This window comes from Neopsephotus bourkii, unplaced genomic scaffold, assembly GCF_033783945.1.
Source record: "Neopsephotus bourkii isolate Nb327-2 ecotype Australia unplaced genomic scaffold, CSIRO-AGI_Nbou_v1 NB_354, whole genome shotgun sequence".
In the NCBI taxonomy this organism is placed as follows: Eukaryota; Metazoa; Chordata; class Aves; order Psittaciformes; family Psittacidae; genus Neopsephotus; species Neopsephotus bourkii.
Genome location: NW_026900860.1, coordinates 40201 through 60466, shown reverse-complemented (window position 1 = coordinate 60466; position 20266 = coordinate 40201). Strand labels below are relative to the sequence as shown.

At 45.9% G+C, this 20266-nt stretch overlaps 1 long non-coding RNA gene across 1 annotated transcript; it reads left to right on the top strand.

Annotated features, from left to right (window-relative positions):
• Positions 1 to 4282: 4282 nt before the first annotated feature.
• On the top strand, positions 4283 to 5244 carry LOC133209595 (uncharacterized). Its single transcript, XR_009724688.1, has 2 exons — positions 4283 to 4408; positions 5075 to 5244. It is a non-coding gene; the product is annotated as an uncharacterized LOC133209595 (long non-coding RNA).
• The last annotated feature ends 15022 nt before the right edge of the window (positions 5245 to 20266 follow it).

The window sequence follows — 20266 nt, the reverse complement described above, 5'->3', positions numbered from 1 at the left end:
CTGCCTGCGATGTTTCATATTTGCTACGGTATTTCTTCTTTTTCTTTTTCTCCTGTTATTTAATGTCCAATTAAGCCTATTTTAACAGTGTGGCTTAGTTTTCATTTGGGGAAACTGCAACTAAAGCGGGATAGACGCTGGTTCCTGCTCTTCAAAGCAACCTAGGGCATCTTGTTCACGCGGCACAGCTATTTGAGGCAAAGTCATTGTTGCTGTAGTGCAAATACGGGGTTAATGGTGCAGCTGTCCTGATAGGCTTCCAGGTTAAGTCTTTTTAACATTCACTCCAGTAAATTCCTATGAATAGCTGAACAGCTCAAGGTAGCTTTAAAGCAGTGTGAAACTGCCTTCTGATTATGAATGTTTCCTTCAGGACTTTAAGTGGAAGCCTTCAGCCTGCTGCCCCTCTGACTCCTTATGTACAACAGCTATTTTAGTTCAGCCTTAATTCTGTTTTCTGCCTTTGTTTAGAACCGCTGTAGTTTTGTATGGTATGGTTTTACTGCTGCTGTTGAACTTCCTCTGCCCAATTAAACACTGGACCAGTGCTTAGCCACCACTTTATGGGCAGTTAAACCATGTAGCACATCTCCACTAGCTGCGCATTAGCACCAACCCTGGGATTCACTGCATGGTTCAGCAGTACAGAAACCTATTGCACTGTGCCCCAGCAGAGTTCACCTCAGGCTGAATTCTGTCTCATCCTTTACTCTTGGTATGGATGCAGAACATCCACAGTCTTGCAGGAGGCATGGTTACACTGGGCAGCTCATCTTTGTATGCTTGCAATAAACCCAGTTAGTCAGAAGTGCTTAACTGACACCAGAGTCCTCCATCCACCCTGTGAAGGTGAAGATACACCCAAAGGTGTTTGATGGGCGGATGTCATTCCCATCCCAGGCTGGTTTAGGAGAGGAGGGAAAAAAAAATAAGGGAAATAAAGAAAAAAATAAGAAAAAACCTCATGTTTTCTTGATCACTTTCCCCCCCACACGCTCCAGTGGAGCTTCCAGCAGTTACTGCTAACCTGGGAGATGGCATTTGTCACATAGATAGCCATTAGAAACATGAGAGCCGTCTGGTTCCTTTCTCCTTGCAGAGCAAACGGCTATCTGCCAAGGTGGGCTGAAGTTAGATGGAGTATTTCAAGATAAAAGGCTTCTTTTCTTTCTGTAGTTTCTCTCGGCCACCCAAAATAACTGCATCTATTTATTTTCTTTCCCTGCTGTTACTAAGTATAGCTGTACGAGGGTTCCCCTTTGAGTCCTCCTTTCCATCACTTTGTCCTTTGTGCCTTCTCTTTCACCATTTCCATTTAATTCCAGCTCCGATTCACTGTGTGCCTCTGAGTAAAACAACGAAATGGCTGTGTAGTCCAATCTACAAGATTAAGCTTGGTCTGTCGACTGAATTTTAAAGGATATTTAATGTATTTCTTGAAGAACGGATGGGATTTTCAAAGACAGCTGCCTCTAAAAGAAGCAGGGGGGAAAAAAGGTGTAATTCTGGATGACAGCAATTTTCTCATAGGCTTTTACTCTGAATAAAGAGGCGTTTTCTCAACTGAGTCAACTTTTCAGTCCAGGTCTTCAGGGTGACTATATGGATCCCCATGTGTGAAAACGTGGTCTTAACAAATCAGGTTGAGTTAGTTTCTTCCAGTGGGACACTTTGAAACTTGCAGAATCCCCTTTGGGATGTTGAGGCTGGACCTGCTCCCCCTGAGGCTCTGTTGTACCCTGCTGTTGTGCAGCTCTTCCCCTGCTGGGGAGTGCTCAACCAGGAGGGCTGTGAGACAGCAGCAGCATCCCCAGTCAACCCTGCTCCTTGGGGTGACTACAGGCTGCGTGATGCCAGATTCCCAAGGAACTTGCAAAGAAGAGAATTCTTTCTGCAAGCAGAGGAGCACCGGTTTACAACTTGGAAATGCATGTATTGATGTCTGATTTCTTGCTGCTCAGGCATACTTCAGGGTTTCCTTTAGCCTGGGCTCAACTGCAGGGTGTTTATATAGGCTACTGGCTGTTTACATTAGGTCAATACACAGGATGGGCTGTTTATACCAGACCAGCAACAAATTCCACAGCGCAGTCTGTGTCTACCACTGCTCCGTTTTGATACTTGCAGAGCTGGAAAGGAATAAGGATTTGGCTCTGGCAATAAACAAGCAACAAACCCTCCTGTGTTGTGGAATATTCCTTCTTGCCTGAGAAGTGACCAGCACCGTAAGCTTTTAATGGGCTGTTCAAATGTCTACAGCATGGGGAATTAGCCCAACACAACATAAAGGGCACATGATGGGGAAGAGCTGAGAAGAAAGCCAACAGTCCGAGCTGATGTTTGTCTCCATCTGCAGGGGACACAGAAGACCCATTTGTAGGCACTTATTTCACTGCACACACAGGTTTGCAGTGTGCTTTGCTCACCCTATCACTGGTTCCGGCTCCACAAATGCCAAGACTTCTGTGTTTAATCCAGGTGTTCCTCATATAAGACTTTGTGGGTTACTCTGACAGGGCCTCCTGCCCTGGAAGGACAATGCTGTTTGTATCCTTCACAGCACTGATAAACACTTGCAGTGCTACTGAAATGCTTCTTGGCCTCAGATCGGTGTGGTTCTGTAGGGCTGTGGGAGATGGTGGGTTTCTGTCCTGCTGCTTTCAGCAACCCCTGCTGATCTGACCTGCCAGGGTCCATCCCTAGGGGATTCATCCCAAAACAAAGGATGTCCTGGGACCAAGCTCCTCCCTGACAGCCATGCTGTTCCTCCTTTGTTCCTGTGCTTTCCCAGAAGGCGTGCTGCTAGTTGGAGGGAAAATAAGACAGAAAGCCTTATCCTGCTGGTCCCAGCAAGCCCAGCCAGAAAGGTGCTCCCTGTCCTGATGCTGTTGGGGACCTTAGCCCTGTGCTGGATGAGCATGGACCCCAGGAGGTCGGAAATAGCTCGTTGTTGCTGGAAAATGCAAGTTTGATGCCTAACCCTTCAGATTCCTGCATATTTTTTTTGCACACCTCAGCAGTTTTGTTTGCATTTGACATTTAGCTCCAAATGCATTTTGACTTGATTCTGGGCCCGCAGCTGCTTGTGTGCTTTCCCTAGGGAGTGGTGCAGCGAGAAAGGACATAAGGTTGAGCAATACCAGTCCAAAAGGGGATTATATCACCTACTGCTAGTCGTCTAAGTGAGCTGAAGCCAGTCAGCTCCGCACCCTTAACAAGTGATGGAAGAGAAGAGGCATCTCTTGAAGGTGGTTCTTCCAATTAGGCACAGAAATGGGGCAAAAAGCATCTGAGCAGTGTCTCATCCCATCTACAGATCACTGATTACAGAGGAGGCCTGGATGAGCAGCTTGCATTACATACCTGACTTGCCAGTGACTAAGCTGGAGGCAGAGGAATCCCCTGTTCCAGTCCTTTGTGAGTGCCTACATGCTCCAGTCTCACTGGGGCTACGAAGTAAGTCAGCAGCAAATGAGTTTTGTGAGGATCCATGCAGAATTTGCCTGTCTTCCTTACTCATAAACACCACCAACTATTTCATGTGCCAAATCCTGCCACCACGGGACTGACATCTGGAACCTCCCCAGCCCAGCTCCCACGTCTGATAGATCTAATTCCCCTCTGCCTCCTGTCTGCTTGGTTTTTACTTTCAGTTGTGCTTTTCTATAGCTGCGTCATGCAGGATCAAGCGTGAGTTATAATGTTAATAGTAGATTTTATTAGTAAGTAAATCATTTCAGGAGGATGCAACTGGTTAGCATAGCTTACTGTTTCCATCAGGAACAGTATGATATATAGTACGGATAGCTATATATATATATACACACACTTTCCCTCAAGCCAAGAGGTGATTTAATGAACTGCCTCCTCTAAGGGCTGGCTTACACTTAATTCCAAACAAGAAATTATTGCCATTGGGGTGAATTTAATACCATATCAACGTTCTGACCAGGCTTTACGGCTCAAGTGCAACCTTTCCCCAACACCCTGTCGTTATAGCGCTGGGTCACAAGGCACTTCATTTGGCAAGGCTCTCAAGTGCAGTATTTCTTCCTTCTACCTGCTTTTCTCCCGAAAAGGCACCATCTTGTGTTGTCATAAACCTTCCCATTAAATGGAAAAAGAAAATCGTTCATGGCATGGGCAATGCTGGACACATTCCTGACAGTTGCACAAGAAGGAACTGAAGCTCGAAAAGAAACAGAAGCATTCACTAAACTGCCTCCCTTTAACAACTAACTGACATGATTTCCCCACTTTCTATTCCTTTACAGGTGCCTCATCCCAGCCCAGTCAGGAATACAAACGTCGTGATGATCCCAGCTGGCTGGAGGGTCAGGAGGCTGAGGCTGGATAGCCAGAGGATGCAGCACTCTGCAGGGAGCAGCGGCTGCTCAGAGGAGCCTCTGTGAGTAAAAAGATGCAGTGTGGTCTCTTTCAAAAAGCTTTTCTCTGTGTTTGGATCATGGGCATGGATGCGCTCCATGGGAATCTGCTCCCAGCGCTGCTCCGCAGACTCCCTTTGCTCGTCTCTCATGCTAAGGAAAACAAGCCGCACGGTGCGTGGCAGCTGTATGGGTCAGCTCTGGGGAGGTGAAGAGCGTGCATCCAGGCACATCAGTACTTGCCAGAGGGATGAAGGTGGCTGTACCTTTCTTTCCCTCTCTCCTAAATCAGCCCTGCTCAGCCCAGCCATAGGCAGGCTTATACATTGGGAAGGGAAAGGAGCCTCTGAGGATGATGAGGACAGACTTTTCAGCAAGGCCTGTTGCAATAGGACAAGGGGTGATGGATTTAAATGAAAAGAGGAGATATTCAGGCCGAATGAGTGGAAAAAATCCTTTGCCACGAGGGTGGTGAAACACTGGCACAGGCTGCCCAGAGAGGTGCTGGATGCCCCATCCCTGAAAACATTCCAGGCCAGGCTGGATGTGGTTCTGGGCAACCTGATCTAGTTCAAGATGTCCCTGCTTGTTGCAGGGGGTTGGAACTGGATGAGCTTTGAAGGTCCTTTCAAACCCAAACCAAACCAGTCTGTGATTCTGTTCTGTGACTCTATGATGTTGCTGTGCAGTTGCCTGGACTGCATTTGCTACATGGCTGCATCCTTTTCTGAGCCCCCACTGACTCTGGGAGGGAAGAAACGAGCCCTTTGCAACTTATATACCTATAGTTGGTGTGGAGCAGCAGAGGCACACCTGAAACCAGAAGAATAAAGATCCCACTCCAGTATTTGAGCCTCAAGTTGCAGCCCTGGTGACTTTTGTTCATGGTATTTCAGAGGATCTCTCCCGTGCTGGGCAGGATTGGGCCTGCCGCTCTCACGCTGCCCTGTCAGTTGGATGTAAATCTGTAGTAACTCAGGGTTTGGAGCTCTGTAAGCTGAAGCAGAAGTTTGCCCTTAGTAAAAGCACTGCTGTTTGACAGGGCTCTGTGCTTGTTTAACGTAACAACTGCGCTGGTTTTCTAACAACAACTTTAAATGCCATTCATCAATAAACCCATTGGGCTGCTTGGCTTGTGTTACATGCCGCTGATTAACTACCATTAAATTAGCAGTTAGTGTAATCAGATATAAACATGCCGTTGTGGCTAAGCTGTTAAGCATTTTTTCCCCTTTTACAATGGAGTGTAACACATGTCGGCACGAGACAGGCTCAGTAATTTCACATTACTGCAGCTAAATTATGTTTGCGGGCTCCAGAAACGCTTCTGGTGCTACCAGGCTCGTAAACACCTACCTGGCAAGGAAAAGCTACAACTTCTGCCCCAGAGCGTTTGGGGTTTAACAGGATTCAGTACAGTGGAGTTACGCCATAAATATGTGCGTGGGCTACGGACAAGAGGTTGATAGGAGGAGCTGAGAATGTGATTTGCTTTTTGCCACTGATTTTCACCCCGGCTCCCATTATTGATTGGCGTAAATCAGCATCCAAGTTGTACAGGAAAGGTACCTACCGAGGTGTCTGCACTTTGAAAGGAGAGGGAGGTGACTCTGTGTGGGTTTCAGCTTTGAGAACTCCAGGCTGTCATAGTCAGAAGCGGATTTTGATTTCTCAAAAGGAGACATTTCATAGGTATAGATCTGTAGAGTGGAGTTAACTGCGTTTATTTTATAGGCAGCCCTGCATCTTCTCCATTCCTAGGCATCTTTGTCACTCACAAAGACAGAAAGGAAATACACAGCTGCAGGAGTACTCCTAAACCGCTTCCTTAGACAATATAGAACAGAGTGAAATTGCTACTTGCAATTGCTTATCAGTGCCAAAATTAAATCACAAAAAGCTATCAAGCACCAGAACTGTTCCCATCACGGCCTTGTGTTCCTTCACCTTGCACAAAACCAGCAGGAACTGGCAGCACACCCAGAAGATGAATCAATCAGAAACACAAGATGGGGGAAGAAATGAATAAGAATGCAAAAGCTTTGTGGATATAGAAGCTTCTTTGTTTCACAAGTGGTTAAGGAACAGGGGGAAGAGCTTTCTGGGAATGCCTTTTATTGCCCTTTCTCTTTGGTCAAAATGTAGCTTTTTACTCCAAAGGTTCCTAATATACAGATTTTTTTGAGCCTATTTTATTCTTACCCTGTTTCCCTATTTGAAGTACACTAAAACGGCACTTACGGATGTGGTTTAGTGGTGAACTTGGCAGTGTTAGGTTTACAGTTTGGACTCGATGATTTTAAAGGTCTTTTCCAACCTAAATGGTTCTATGCTCGTAAGATGGATGAACTTCAGACAAAATAAAAGCAAGGTGTGGAGCAGAGCTTTTTCAATGTTTAGGTGGTGGGTTTTGTTTGTGGGGGATTTTTGGGGTCTGTGTTAAAATAATGATGCTTTATCATTTAGATATCTCTGTCTTGGCTTTTAGATGCTGATATGCTTTAGAGTATACTTGGACACAACTGCAGGTGAACTTTTGCCCCAGTACGTACAGGTCTAAAGAGCTTGTGAGCTGCAAATTTCACTTCTAGATGTGGTGCTTGCAAAATTCCGCCTTGTCTCTTTAAACCCCCCCAGGACATTTGGAGCGCTGAATTCAAATTGGTTTTCATTATAAGTGATTCTTCAGTTTAGCTGTGCTGTTTGGCAACGCTGTGTGCACTGTTAGGCGCTGCTAATGTGCTGTCATTGGCCCTCATGGAAGCGTGTAGTTTCTCCAGCTATGTTCAAGTGGCTTTCCTGAGTTGCCAGCCTTGAAATGGGCAAGCGCGAGGATTCGGTGTTGTCTTACATTACAGCTGACAACTGGGGAAACTTATAACACAAATTACTTGGGTTTCCAAAAGCTGACATTAGGCCACCCTTCAAAACGTGTTCTCCCTCGCTCTGACTATGAGAAAGAGGAATTTCTATGGCTGCTCTTGGTATTTTCTTCGGGGGTGTAAACCTGTAGAAACTGGATTAGTTTGTTGACTCCCTCAATTAACTTTAATCTAATATCCTGCCTATTTAAATCAGTGTAAACATTGGTGTATGGGGTTAAGGGAAAGAGCCGAACTGAAAAAGATTTATTTAAGGATTAGTGTAGTAGCTAAATTAGAATTAAACCCAGGAAGTAAACATCCCAGCAATGCAAGCTGTGGGAAACAAGAGACCACAGCAAAGATCAGCGGTTTGAAACAATAATGTGCCACCATGGGAAGAGAAAGGAAGAAGGGGAGAAACAAGTAAATCAAGCATTACTGTACAAATAAGACTCTAAGCCTATTACTGCCACACAGGTTGTGGGGAAACTCCTAATTAAATGCAATAGAGAGGAACTTTTATCCTTTTCATCTTACTCCTCTGTTTGCTCGGTTGGATTATATTGCGGACTGGAATACCCACAGCAATTAGAATAAAAGGATAGATTTGTAGAAGAATCCCTGAAGGTACACAAATTAACAGATTTGCTGGCACCAGATGCGCTGCAGCATCTAGTGAGGGTTTGTTAGAGACTTCACATGAGAAAACAAGCAACAAAACCCAGCTTCACAATCTGTTAGGCAGCACTGGGGACCAGATTTGCCCAGGACATAAATGTATGAGCGGTTTCTCAGCCTTAGCAGAGGTTTGACCCTCTGTTCCCTGCAGCAGTTGATAGGGGCTGTGGTTGGGGTCCTGCCCTCAGTGCCCCCTGCAAGACAACGTGCAGCAGCCCAAGACTAGGTCAGTGATTCTGACCTGGCATAGGAATTCCAATGCAGAGCTCTATATTCCCCGACAGCTTTAGGGCAAGTGCAGGCTCCCTCCCCTGGTCTGAGAACCAGGCAGAGGTCTGTCCCATTGCATCTGTCTCCTGTATCAACGTGAAGGGTTAAAATCTCAGCACGCTCCTAAACGAAGCATCGTGGAGTCCAGGAGCCCTCTGTGTGCCGAAGGCTGAAGGGAGATAACTGTGCTGCTCTCAGGCTACAGCACGGCTAGCTGCCTTCTTCCAGATTTCAAGTGACAGTACTAAGCCTGGCTCTTGGTATTTGCTTAGTAATAGCTTGGATAAAAACACCATTTACTGAGTTATCACCCCCAGACCTCATTTTTTGATGGCAGTTTCCTTCCAGGTATCAATCTGATCAACTCCTCCTGAGTCAGTGACAAAAACCTGGACAAAAGCCTAGCTTGGGGTAATACGGCTCAAGGACGCTCTGGCTGAGGAAGCTATAAATGAGATAAGGGCTTGTTCGTGCAATAAATGCGTTTTCAACTGGTGTTCTTCCTGCACACATCACAGCCTTAGCAAATGTCTGCTGATATTTTACCATCAACCCTTATTGGCAGAAAACTTTGCCCATTGCCATAGGAGCTGGGGCCTGGTGTTAAATGAGGCTTTTCCCATCAGGAGCCAATGCAGCAGCACTTCACTGTGAGAACGTAAGAAGCCCTATGAGGGCTTGGAGCCACAGGCACCCATCCGGGCAGAGCTGAGAGCACACACAGGGTCATCTCTTCCAGCAGAACAAACACACTGCTTCCCAGCCACGTATAGTACTAATCTTTTAGCTCGTTTTGGCAGTTTCTTTGTGTTTTGCACTCCTAAAAAGCTGAAATGATCCAGCCAGCTTATTCCAAAGGAAAATGGCTGAATTTCAGCTCCTATGAGCTATTGTCCTGTAAAATCAGGCAGCTTAGTACTTGGTCTTTCTGACTAAAGCAGCAGTTAACAAGCTGGTTCTTGGCAGAAGGTTTTGGACTTAACCATGACCGAAATACATCATGTGTGTGAATAGTATGGTTTGCATGAACTGCCACCCTGCTTGGCAGAAGATGGGAAGAAATACTGGTCCACGGGTCACTTGAACCCCTGTAGTGTGTCTTGTTCCCCTGCAGGGAGCAGGGAAGAGTGCAGCATCACTCTTCATGCATCATCTCTGCCTGCTGGACAGGGAAGATAGAACCATAGAACCGTTTGGGTTGGGAAGGACCTTAAAGCTCATCCAGTTCCAGCCCCCAGTCTGTGTAGGAAGGGCAAAATCTGTCCAGAGAGCAGCTTAGTGAAGTGCTACGGCATATGAGTAATTCAACTCTGTTTAATGCTGTTACCTTGGAGTCCTGAAGAGTTACAAGAGGCCCCTTAGTTTCAAATGGGTTATAAAGAGTGCTATTTTGAGGCTAAGTCCCACATACCTTTCTCTGAAAATCAGATCTGAAGAGTTCTCAGCTGGAGTATTAACCCCGAGATGTTCACTGGGCACGCTGGGCATCCTGACAGACCCCTCAAGCACATACATATGGGGAGTTTATATTCTCTAAGCTAACACAGCTTGCTGCCTCTACCAGTCAGTGTCTGCGACCTCACCGCCTTTACAGGAGCCTGGCAAGGGGCAGCTTTTGCTTTACAGAAACAGGAGCTTTAAGCTAAGCTGGCAACAGCAACCGTGGTTTGTGTTTGCAGTATTGGTTCTCCACTCATGCTGGCTGGAGGGAGATGGCTTAGCAGCAGTGAGGTGGGGTGGCAGGGCAAGAGAAGGCAGGAGAAGGCAGTGCTGCCTCTATGGCTGGGCTGGCCTGGGCTCATTTACAGTACTTGTGAAAATACAGCCTTGATGCAGGACCCGTGCAGCTCCGTGGGGCTATTTCCATTGACATAAACTTTGATGTCAATCGGTTTGATGTCAGTTGATTTTCAGAGCAGGTCTTTAGACAGGGTCAGTAGGGGAAAAAGCTGATTTACTTGTGCTGTCTTACTGCCCATTGCATTAATCCTGCATATATTAAAGCACCAAATCTGAGTAGCTGTTTCCTCCCCCTATTTCAGTAAATTCAACTGCTCCGCTCTAATTTCCCTCCCCGCCCCAGAGCTCCACAGTGGCCAGCCCTGTGTGTGGAAAAGTCAGCAAGCACGTTTCAGCCACTGTGGGGTATTAACGTAGAAAGCCAAAGCTGGGTCGGTTCTCCTTGTTCCTCTTACTGGCTATAGAGTTTCACAGGCTGGGATATTAGTAAATATTTATGTTTAATTACTTTCACTTAAGAAGAACAACCACAGCCAAGAAAACTACAGAGCAATTTAATGGGTTTTAACTTGCCACCCTAAACCGCCTTCTCAAAAATAATGAATTATATGAAGTCATCCGGTTTCAGACTCTCTTAAAGAGGTTATTTAATTCAAATACGGTTGCACATTACCGGCTTCGGTGTCTGAAAACATTTACAGTGCCAGGGACTGTTCCATTGCCCCGAGTTATTCCGCAGCCTGACAGACAATAACAAGCTAAGCTTAGAAAAGTGTGCTGTGATTTGGTGTCACTGACAGATGAAACTGCTGGGTCCCTTGCTTCAGGCAAGAAGCGCTGCAGGAGTGTGTTGGAGTGTCCTTTTCTGTAAGGCAGCCTGGGTTAAAACAAAGCCAGGACAGTAAATACGGCATTAGCTGCTCAGCAGCATTGGGTTCGAATCTTTTCCTCAAGAAAACAGCCTGCAAAAGAGCTGCTTCCCTCTGGGTCACAGCTACAGTGCTGCCCTTCTTAATGCACAGTGATTAGGTTCAGTTCTATGTCCTTTGGTCCATTGTTGCAGTATAATATAAAGATGCTTCTGTTCTCTGGCACTTCTATTCTATGTAGAGCTCATATGCACGGAGAAAAGAAGGGGAACACTGGGTTATCTATACAACTCTTTTTCTCTGACAGGTAAGCAATGGAAGGAACTAAAAAACAAATAGCCGTGCTCTTCTGTTTTAGGGATGCCCAACTGCTGAACTGTGTGTAGGATTAGGAACATCCAGCGGGTAATTTTCCCCTCATGAGACGAATTGTGATCACGGGTTTGAGTTTGGCAGTTAAGACCCAGAAGGTCTTGCCACAAAGGCTGTAAAACTTTGTGAGGCTTTCAGTATCCTTTAAATGGTTGTCCCTTAAAGTAATTGCATACTCTAAAGCTCCTTATGGGGCTTAAGGGCTTTATTTGCCTAGGACGATTGCACACCTTGTGAAAAGAGCTGTAATCCAAATCCCAAGCTTGGTTCTGCCAACTTTCCAGATGTTGATTGCTAAGTACATCGCCTGCATGTGTGTCTATCGACATGTTAAACAGAAGATGCATGGGGAGAGTTGCTATATTCTCAGTGTTTCTTCAAAGATACGCAAGTCACCTTTTATGCTTTGCTCACGTATGAAGAGCACGTGTAATGAATGCAGAACTGAGGAAAGATTTTTACATTAGGAAGTGCTGCAAGTGTGATAAACAGTCCATGCATAAACACAATGCTGTCATACTTCAACTAGCTTTGAAGATACTACTTTGTCAGCTTTTGAACAGGACTGTGAGCACAGACAGCATTCAGTGGAACTGGCTTTGATTTCTAGAGCTTATGAAGTCCCAGTGAAATCACAGTATGAGGTTTCATGGCTCTGTTTTCCAGTTGTCTCCTAGTTCAGGCACCTTTTCTCATCAATTAAATACTTACCTGAGAACACATTCATTCCCCTTGATTCATACTTCCGGCTTGAAGGAATCCCATGCATTTCAAGTCGACTGATCGAAAAGTAAACCCCTGATCCATGCTTGTATGGGTAACAATATCAGCTTTTGGATCATTCAAAATCCTGGAAGCTTGCCTCACAGAATGGCAAAGGGTTTCTTTTCAGTAACAGACAACAGGGATAGGGACTGTCTGCTTCAAGGGGTCACACTGCATCCGGCTGAACGGAACTGTATGCTTGCAGGCTCTGCGACTGCATGACTGTATTCATTTGGCCTGATTGCAAGCTCTTCGCTTCCATTCACATCCAGCTAGCTCTGACTGCTGATTAATTATGTGCTTCAAGTTTTACTCTTACAATACAAAAGTCACCCCTGGGAGAGCACTGCTGAACGTGCTTGATGAATGTACGACCTCTTCTCTAAAGCAAGCCACGTATACAGTTGCTTAGGTGTTCTTCCAGAAGACTTCTGATAGGATTAAAAATGAACATGGAGCAATGGAAAAAAAATATTCATTAGAAGGGATTACATTTAAACCTTTCAAGGTGACTGATATGTTTTTCCTTTTAACTCAAACTTGAGTGAGCCGTTGCATGGAGTTCAGAGATTATTTCTTGTCAGGACCCATAAAAAACTAAACTAAGGGATTTGAGCATGCTGAGCATGAAATTTTCATTGCTTTCTGTGCTGCATTTTAACTATGCCTGAAAAGCAGTATTCATTTCCCAGAGTACTTAGCCATCTTCTCGGAGAACCAATTCCATTTCAGCTCATGGTCAGTAATCAGTCTGGAAATGAAACCATTAATTTTAATGCAGTAAGCGCATGTATACATTAAATTTTATGGCTTTGTTTGAATTTAAAAGGGCAATTGCAAGGCAGTGTAAAGTTGCAGGTGCCTGCACTTTACTGTTCTTCAGAAGGGAGAACGCAACGTTTCAGACTTCTAGTCCTGCATATCACTGAAGTAAGTTTCAGTGCTGCGTGCCACTGAAATAAGCTGGAATGGTTTCAGGAGGCTTTAGATCAAGCTTTTGGACTACACCATTGATGTGAGGATCCTCTCACCTAAAGATACATCATCTGTAAAGCACACAACAGAGTTGACAGGGTCTTGCCATTACAATCAGTAACGACACGGATTTCATGAGTCCTGAAACTTGCTACCCAAGCCTGATAAATGTAAAGATCTATTGAGCCAACTATAAATGCATTAAAAAAAGCACAATACTAAGAGCACAACTGAAGCCAAGAATATTTCCATTTGTTCAAAGGCTTCCAAACATTTTATATTCCATAAGATCATAGGCAGAGTCAAGGCATTATGTTTCAAGTTAAGGTCAGATACTCAGCTGTAACTTTGAATGTATGGGTTGGAATCCAACACAATATTTTCACATTACTTGAGTTTAGACTTTCTTTGTGTCTTTATGTTCCTGTTCAAAAGAAAGGAAATCCCTGATACCAAGACAAGTAAGCTGTGTTCTGAGCCAATAAATCCTCAGGGAATTTGAAGCAGGTAGATTGTAAGAGGCCCTTTCAGGAGTCTGAAAAGCAATGGGTGACATTAGGATTTTAATGAGAGTTGCAGGTGCTCAGCTTTTAGGACGAGGTCATTTCCCGTGTGTTGGCACAATGACAAAGATGGAAGATTGAATGGTTCTCCTAATTCGCAGCTCAGTAATACATACTGCTTAACCAGAAACGGCTGAAAAGATGCCTTTGGAATGTGCTGGGTACCCCAACGCATCCTAAACACTGCAGCCAAGTCTCAGCATCACTACAATAATAGACGCAAACAAGGATCGCACCAGTGGAGTGCTGAGACGTCGCTCAGCCTTCTAGGAAAGCGTAATTTTGGCAACATGTCCAGCCGCAGGGCAGGCCTAAAACAACCTCTAAAATCACCTAAACTCCCTTGTTTGTCTCTTGATCACTGTTTGTCGTCACAGCTGAATGATTCAACATAAATTCCTTTCAATAAACATGCAAATAAGAGCAAGTATTTACATTTCAAATGGATCATCATTAAGGTGTCAGTAGGACCAGCACAGGAAAATGTTATTATTAGACCTAAAAGTCTGCAAGGAAATAGGTGAGAAGAAAGGCTAATATCAGGGGACCTGTCATCTGTTCCTAGCCAGCTTTTCATTCTGCTCAGCAAACATGAGTGATTTTGAGTGTTGAATGAAGAAGCCAGCCACAGAACCTGCACCATGCATTTAAGATACAGCTGGCTGGAACGCTATATGCCTGAAGGCAACGTTTTTGAGTTCAAAGGTAAACATTTGGCTTCTTATAGGGAAAATTAGTTGTACAGTGGATTTCGTTTAATATACTGCTCCCCAGCCCAGCTTCTAATTGAAATGTATTAGAAAATAACCCTATTTCCACTGACAGTATGCAGTTTCCTAGAGAGGCACGTGCTTGCTAGTAAACATCAGTCCTCTGGGCCAGGTCTAGAAGACAGAGGTCAGAACGTCCATAACTTCATATGTTTCAAGGCACCCCAAAGACTTCCTCTTACCTCCCCATGCAGATTGCTTACAGCCTGCTCCAACGAGGAGCTTCCCGTCAGGGCTTTGACCATGGCTCTAAACTGATAAACCTCTCCCTGGAAACTTCCCCCGGTGAACCTCGGTGTAATATTTTATTGTCTTCGAGCCTAAAACGTATGCACAGGGATCCTTTCTGGGAAAAGCAGGCAGTAAATAACAGTGAGCAAGGAGGGATCTCTACACTGAGCCTGACTGGGGAGCGATGGTGGCATTTTGTACTTCTTGCTGTTGACTTAAATGGGTAAAGGGAGCTTTCTAACGCTGCTGACCTGCAAAGCTGTCACGTAGCACTGGTGTGTGATTTCAGGATGGCCCGCTTGGGTTTTTATTTCTTGTCATTGTGGGGCTTTTTCTGTCGTTTGAGCAAGCTTTGTGAAAGCGAGGAAACCCCATGCTGCACACTGAGGTACTGGGAACCATGTGTTCCGCGGTACAGAAAGATATGTTATGATTCTTATCTTTGTGAGACTGTGAGAAAATAGTCCTTTGTCCTCAAGCTCATTAAAAAGTTATTTAATAAAGAACTTGAAACCATTATCAATATTTACAAAAGGAATGCTTGAGAGCTGAGTTATGTGTTTGGAAATTCACCGAAGGCCCAGTGCATTGAAGCAACAATAGACGTGATAGGAAGTCGAGCTGACAGTTCCCAAATATAGAAACCAGATGATGGAAGGTTTAATTTCTATGACTCGGAGCAGTAGCTCAGAGCCTACGACTCTCTCAGGAGTATTTGCAGCCCGTCGGGGTGCTCAAAGCATATAAAATTCCCAGCATTTCTGGAAAGCCCATGGCGGGGGGCTGGACCTGAATGGTCCGGCCTTATTCATAGCACAAATAAGAAAGCAGTGCTGAAGCAGGTTAGGATCAGGATCAGGACCAAAAGTACTAAGCATCATATTAGGCAGTGATAACTCCAGCCCTGCACAAGCACAGTGATGCCCTATTGCCCATGTAGTTAGTGCAGGTATATTTACATCTGGAGGGGTTGGAACTGGATGATCTTACGGTCCTTTCCAACCCAAACCATTCTATGCATCTATGAAACATTCTCGTCTGTGGTCCAACTACACACCCCAATATTCCATTAGCAAAAGCAGTTACTATGTGGACGTTCATCCACACGATGTGTGAAAATCCTGAACTGTTTCTGACTGCAGATCCTGAAGTGCTTTTGAACACTTGTGGGTTCAGTTTTGTTTCTACCTGATGCAGTTGTTATTCTGTACATGATGTGGTGTTGATGCCGTGCTTTTTCACCGTCAGTGTACTTCAATGCTGCCAGAGCTTTGTATTTCCTATACTATAGCAACAGCTGATTTAAAGATATTCAGACAAAAGACAATTTTTCATTATTAATTACACTCCAAGGACTTTATATCTGTACTTTAGAGGCTTGGAAGTGGTCCGAGAGGAATGAAGAGATGGCAGCAGGGTCACTGCATTCACCAGTATCACGGCCGGAGGTGGGAGCCTAACCACCAAGTACATTAGTTTTCCCAGAATTTTCCAACTCAGTGAGCATTCAGTCAATATGCTAAGGCTGAGCTTTAAGCAGTAGTTGGATGTGGTCTAATCCATACATCTGGAAACAGCCTGTGTATCGCCGGGAATACATGCAGAGGGGGGCCGCTCATATGTCCCATGTGTTTGCTTTTGTGTTTGGGTGGGAAAGGGAAAGAGGAAATTCCCTGACATTTTCACATGCCTTTTATTTTAAAGTGACTCTAAGAAACAAGTCAAACACTTTGTCTATTCAAACATCTTTCCTGGGCACAGTCTTGGGGTCTCTCATAGAAAGCACTGCATTCCCACTACTGCAATTAGCCTGCCAGCATCCTTGGAGGCAGATACCAAGGGCACAGGAATCAATTGCAGATCCAGGTCTTCCTCTTTGCCATGTCTTTGTGAACCGGTAGACAGCAAGAAACAGTCTTCTGAGTACAAAATACCCTGCTCCTGTCCCTTCCCGTTGATCCATGTTGCTGGAACAACTAAGATTCAGACAACCTCCTCCTCTGCCTCGCAACTCTGGCCCCCGTGTTTCTGTCCAGATTTCGATGCAAAACTGTTTGAGCCCTCTAAAAAACCTACTGCTGCTGTGAAGGATTTTATGGCCTGGCAAAACATTCACATCAGTATCTCCTGCCGTTGTGTATATAAATCTCACAGCTCCTAAAGGCTTCAAGGCTATGGAAACACAGCAATGAACATAAAAACGCTGGCGGTGATTAATTGGGCCAGGATTAACAAAGTGCCAGCCTTTGCTAATTGTCCTGGGAGTCAGGAGGAAAGGAATCAGCGTTTCCTCTCAGGAGGAAAGGAGCAGCTCCTTGCAGGGAAACACCAGGGCTCTGCCTCTGCAGTTTGAACTCAAACACATGAGTTTTAGTCTTTCTTGGTTTCATCCTGCAGCTGCCCAAAGCCACGGGCTGTCCCAGGCTCCGGCTTATCCCAGTTCCTCAGGACAAGCTCCAAACCCTTTGCTTTGTGTGGCATTCATGGAGAAAAGGGATGGTGCTACCAGTAAAACGCACCAAATGTCAAGCATCAATCCCAAGGCATTCAGTGACCCTCACTGCCCATGACTGTATGCTATGCTCGGGTAGCATCATGCTTCTTGCAAATGTTACTGTGATGGTGCCTGAGCATTTTTCTTCCCATAATGACTCCATGAAGAGAGAATCATGCTCCTGATCCTTGCCAGAACCCCTTGTTACACATGCTGGGTGGTTAGACCAGCACTGCTGAAGCTGTTCCTTCCCCTCTGAGCAGGCCCCCATTTGGTGTCAATTCATAAAGCTTCACAGAGGAAGTCCACTCACGCGTGGAGCTCACCCCCCTGCATTAGAGTATTAGGGGATTGTTTATTGGGCTGGAGGGATACTGTGTGCATTGAAGTACAAACGTGAGGACAAGGCAAGGTGGTGGGATTCTAGGGCAAGAGGGAACAGCCTCAATCTGCACCAGGGCAGGTTTAGATGGAGCTGAGGAACAATTCCTGCCCCAGAGGGTGCTCAGGCATTGGAACAGGCTGCCCAGGGCAGGGCTGCAGGCACTGTCCCTGCAAGTGTTCACACAGCGTGGAGACGAGGCCTCAGTGCCATGGGGCAGTGGTGTCCTTGGCAGGGCTGGGGCATGGTTGGACTGGGTGAGCTTAAAGGGCTTTTCCAGCCTGGCTGATTCCGTGATTCACTGAGAGTGGGAAGCCCTCGGCTGTCTCCTGGGTGTCGCAGGGCTGGAGGTAAGTCACTTCCCATGTGCATTTGGACTTCCCAGCTGGGGTGTGACTCCTTCCAGTTCCCTTTGGGAACAGAGCCCTCTGTGAGCCGTACCAGCACCCCACCTTCTGCTCTGGGGTGCTGGCAATGGGCACACAGGGCTTTTCTAATGTAATATTAATCGTCAGATGAAAGAGGGGATTTAAAAAACATTTATTTTCTGGCTGGTACTTCAAATGACTTTACAAGTCGTATCAAGAGGATTTTAACAGATCTTTCCTTACGAGTTGCTTTCTTTTCCAGAATAGCATCCTTGGAAATGACCCACTGGGTAAAAAGCAAGCCAATAATAAACCCCTGTGAAAAAACCAGCCGGTGTAGTTGCCATGAATGGCATTACCTTGGAAAGCCATCACAGCCTGCGCTGTGTTTGGGTGGCACCACGGAGAAAGCAGAACAGTTGGAACAGAGGACCGGCAGCAGTGAGATCGATCGCACAAAGATCCCATCCAGACTGCTGGTGAGTACATTTGTCCATGTACCGGGCCCACATAAAGAGCTTGCAATGTGAATTCAGGCCTTCTCCAGGTCATGATGATACAGTTCACATCCACGTGGTCCAGCAAGACACAGCCACACCGCAAGAGTGAAATCAGTGGGAAGAAAAAGCCACAGGGTAAACGACTCACTCAAATAACCCACCCAGAAGCTCAGTGCTAAGTTCAGGCAGCTGCCTGCTCCACACTAGGTATGTGACTACTGCTTTCATATGGACACTTGCAGCCCAGCTGTGTTGGCAGGTTCTGTTTCAGTAGGTGCCAGGCAGCACCCAGGAGCTCACACTCTCAGACCAAGTGGGCTTGAGGCTTGTTGGCTGCCACGTCACCCTCATCAGACCAAACACCTCATTTCCGAACAGCCTGCAGAGGTGATGTGGATGGAGCCTTTGGCATGTCCCCAGGGAAGGGTCAGCCAGGGGAGTGCACGCTGCCTGCTCTAAGCAGCTACCGCAGCAGCTCCTGGGGTTACTGCTCGCAGGCTGGTCCAGCGCAGTCACTCCTGCGGGCATAATGAACCGGGGGAGCTGGGCAGCAACTGGGGGGAGTGGAAAAGCACTTGAGATGCTTGGAAACATCTGCCCGTCCTCTGCTTACCTCTGTCCTCCCCTTTGTGGAGACGTGCGGCAGGCCCATGTGCCAGCGAGCTCTGCTGTAGGCTCGGAAGGTGCTTTCCAAGCTGCCCCCATCCTCCTGCACATGGGCCTGCCACTTTATTGAATTCCTCTGAAGTTGCTCCTGACCCAGGCTAAGTACTTTTCTATTGACATCAACTTTTGCCACGTCACTATTCACCCCCAGGTTATTAATACAGCATTAAACAATATTGGGGTCTGAGTCCTGCTCTCTGGGGCACCTCATTATTAATCTCTTTCCCTACTAGAATTGCCCATTTATTCTATACCCATTTATAACCACATTTTAATCCATGACAGGACTTTACCTCGCACTTTGTGGTTACCAAGTTTCCTTAACAGTTTCTTGTATGGGTGTTTATCAAAAGGCTTCTGAATGTCCAAATAAATTACATCCTCTGGTTGTTCTTTACCCGCTATTTTATTAACTCTTAAAAGTGTAAAAGGCCTGACTGGTTAAGATTTATTCTTCTACATTACTTTTTTTCCCCCTTTGCTTGAGACTTGATATTTCCCCGCAGATTGTAAAATATTTAGAGCAGTGACCCTCTGAATCTTGGGGCTTGAAGCAGCACCAGATGTGTTGTCAATGTTTAATTAAAAAAGAGAAGGGAATGGACTATGTGGCTTTCCCAAGCATTCCTTGTAATGAAGTTAGGCTAATCACGTAAAACATCCATGAGCTCCCCTGTCTGTGTTAATGTTTACAGGGTCTTTATCGCTGCCACACCAGATTGCCACGTGCGTTAATGGAGTTACCCTCCTAACACCTCTCTGATACAGGGAAGCTTTAATTGCAACTGCCTGAAGAACCAGGGCCACGCTGACATCTGGCACACGAACCCCAAACTGCTGCGCTTTGAGGATCCAGGTCAGGAGATAAAACACCTTCCCCCGCTTGCAGGTGCTGTACTCACACAACACATTGCAAGAATCATCACGGTTCACAAACGGAACCCCAAAGTTCCCCCCAGTGCCCCAGTGTCTCTTCCCAAGCTCCCTAAACCCCACAGTGCGTCTTCCCCTTTGGCAAAGCCCAGAGCACTCCAGGTAGAGGCCAGGCTTTTCCTTCCTCTGTAGGGCGCCTGCGCTCGCAGGTTTCTGCTGGCTCTGCTCGTGACCATTTATTTTGGCCTCACAGCACACATCCAGGGTTTCACGATGTATTTTCTTGCTCCAGCCAGAGCTAATACAATTGGCTGCATCTCAGCTTTGCTTCCAAAAATACAAGGGAGTGGATTTCCGGAGAGAGAGAGGAGGAAGCAACATCAAATAAAGAGATTTCTGTTCAAAGCAGAAAGCGCTACAAAGGTTTTGCCACCTAAGAAAACTCACAAAAGGATCCAAAATGGAAGGGCTCACATCCCTGGGGAAGGAGCAGCTTTCCAC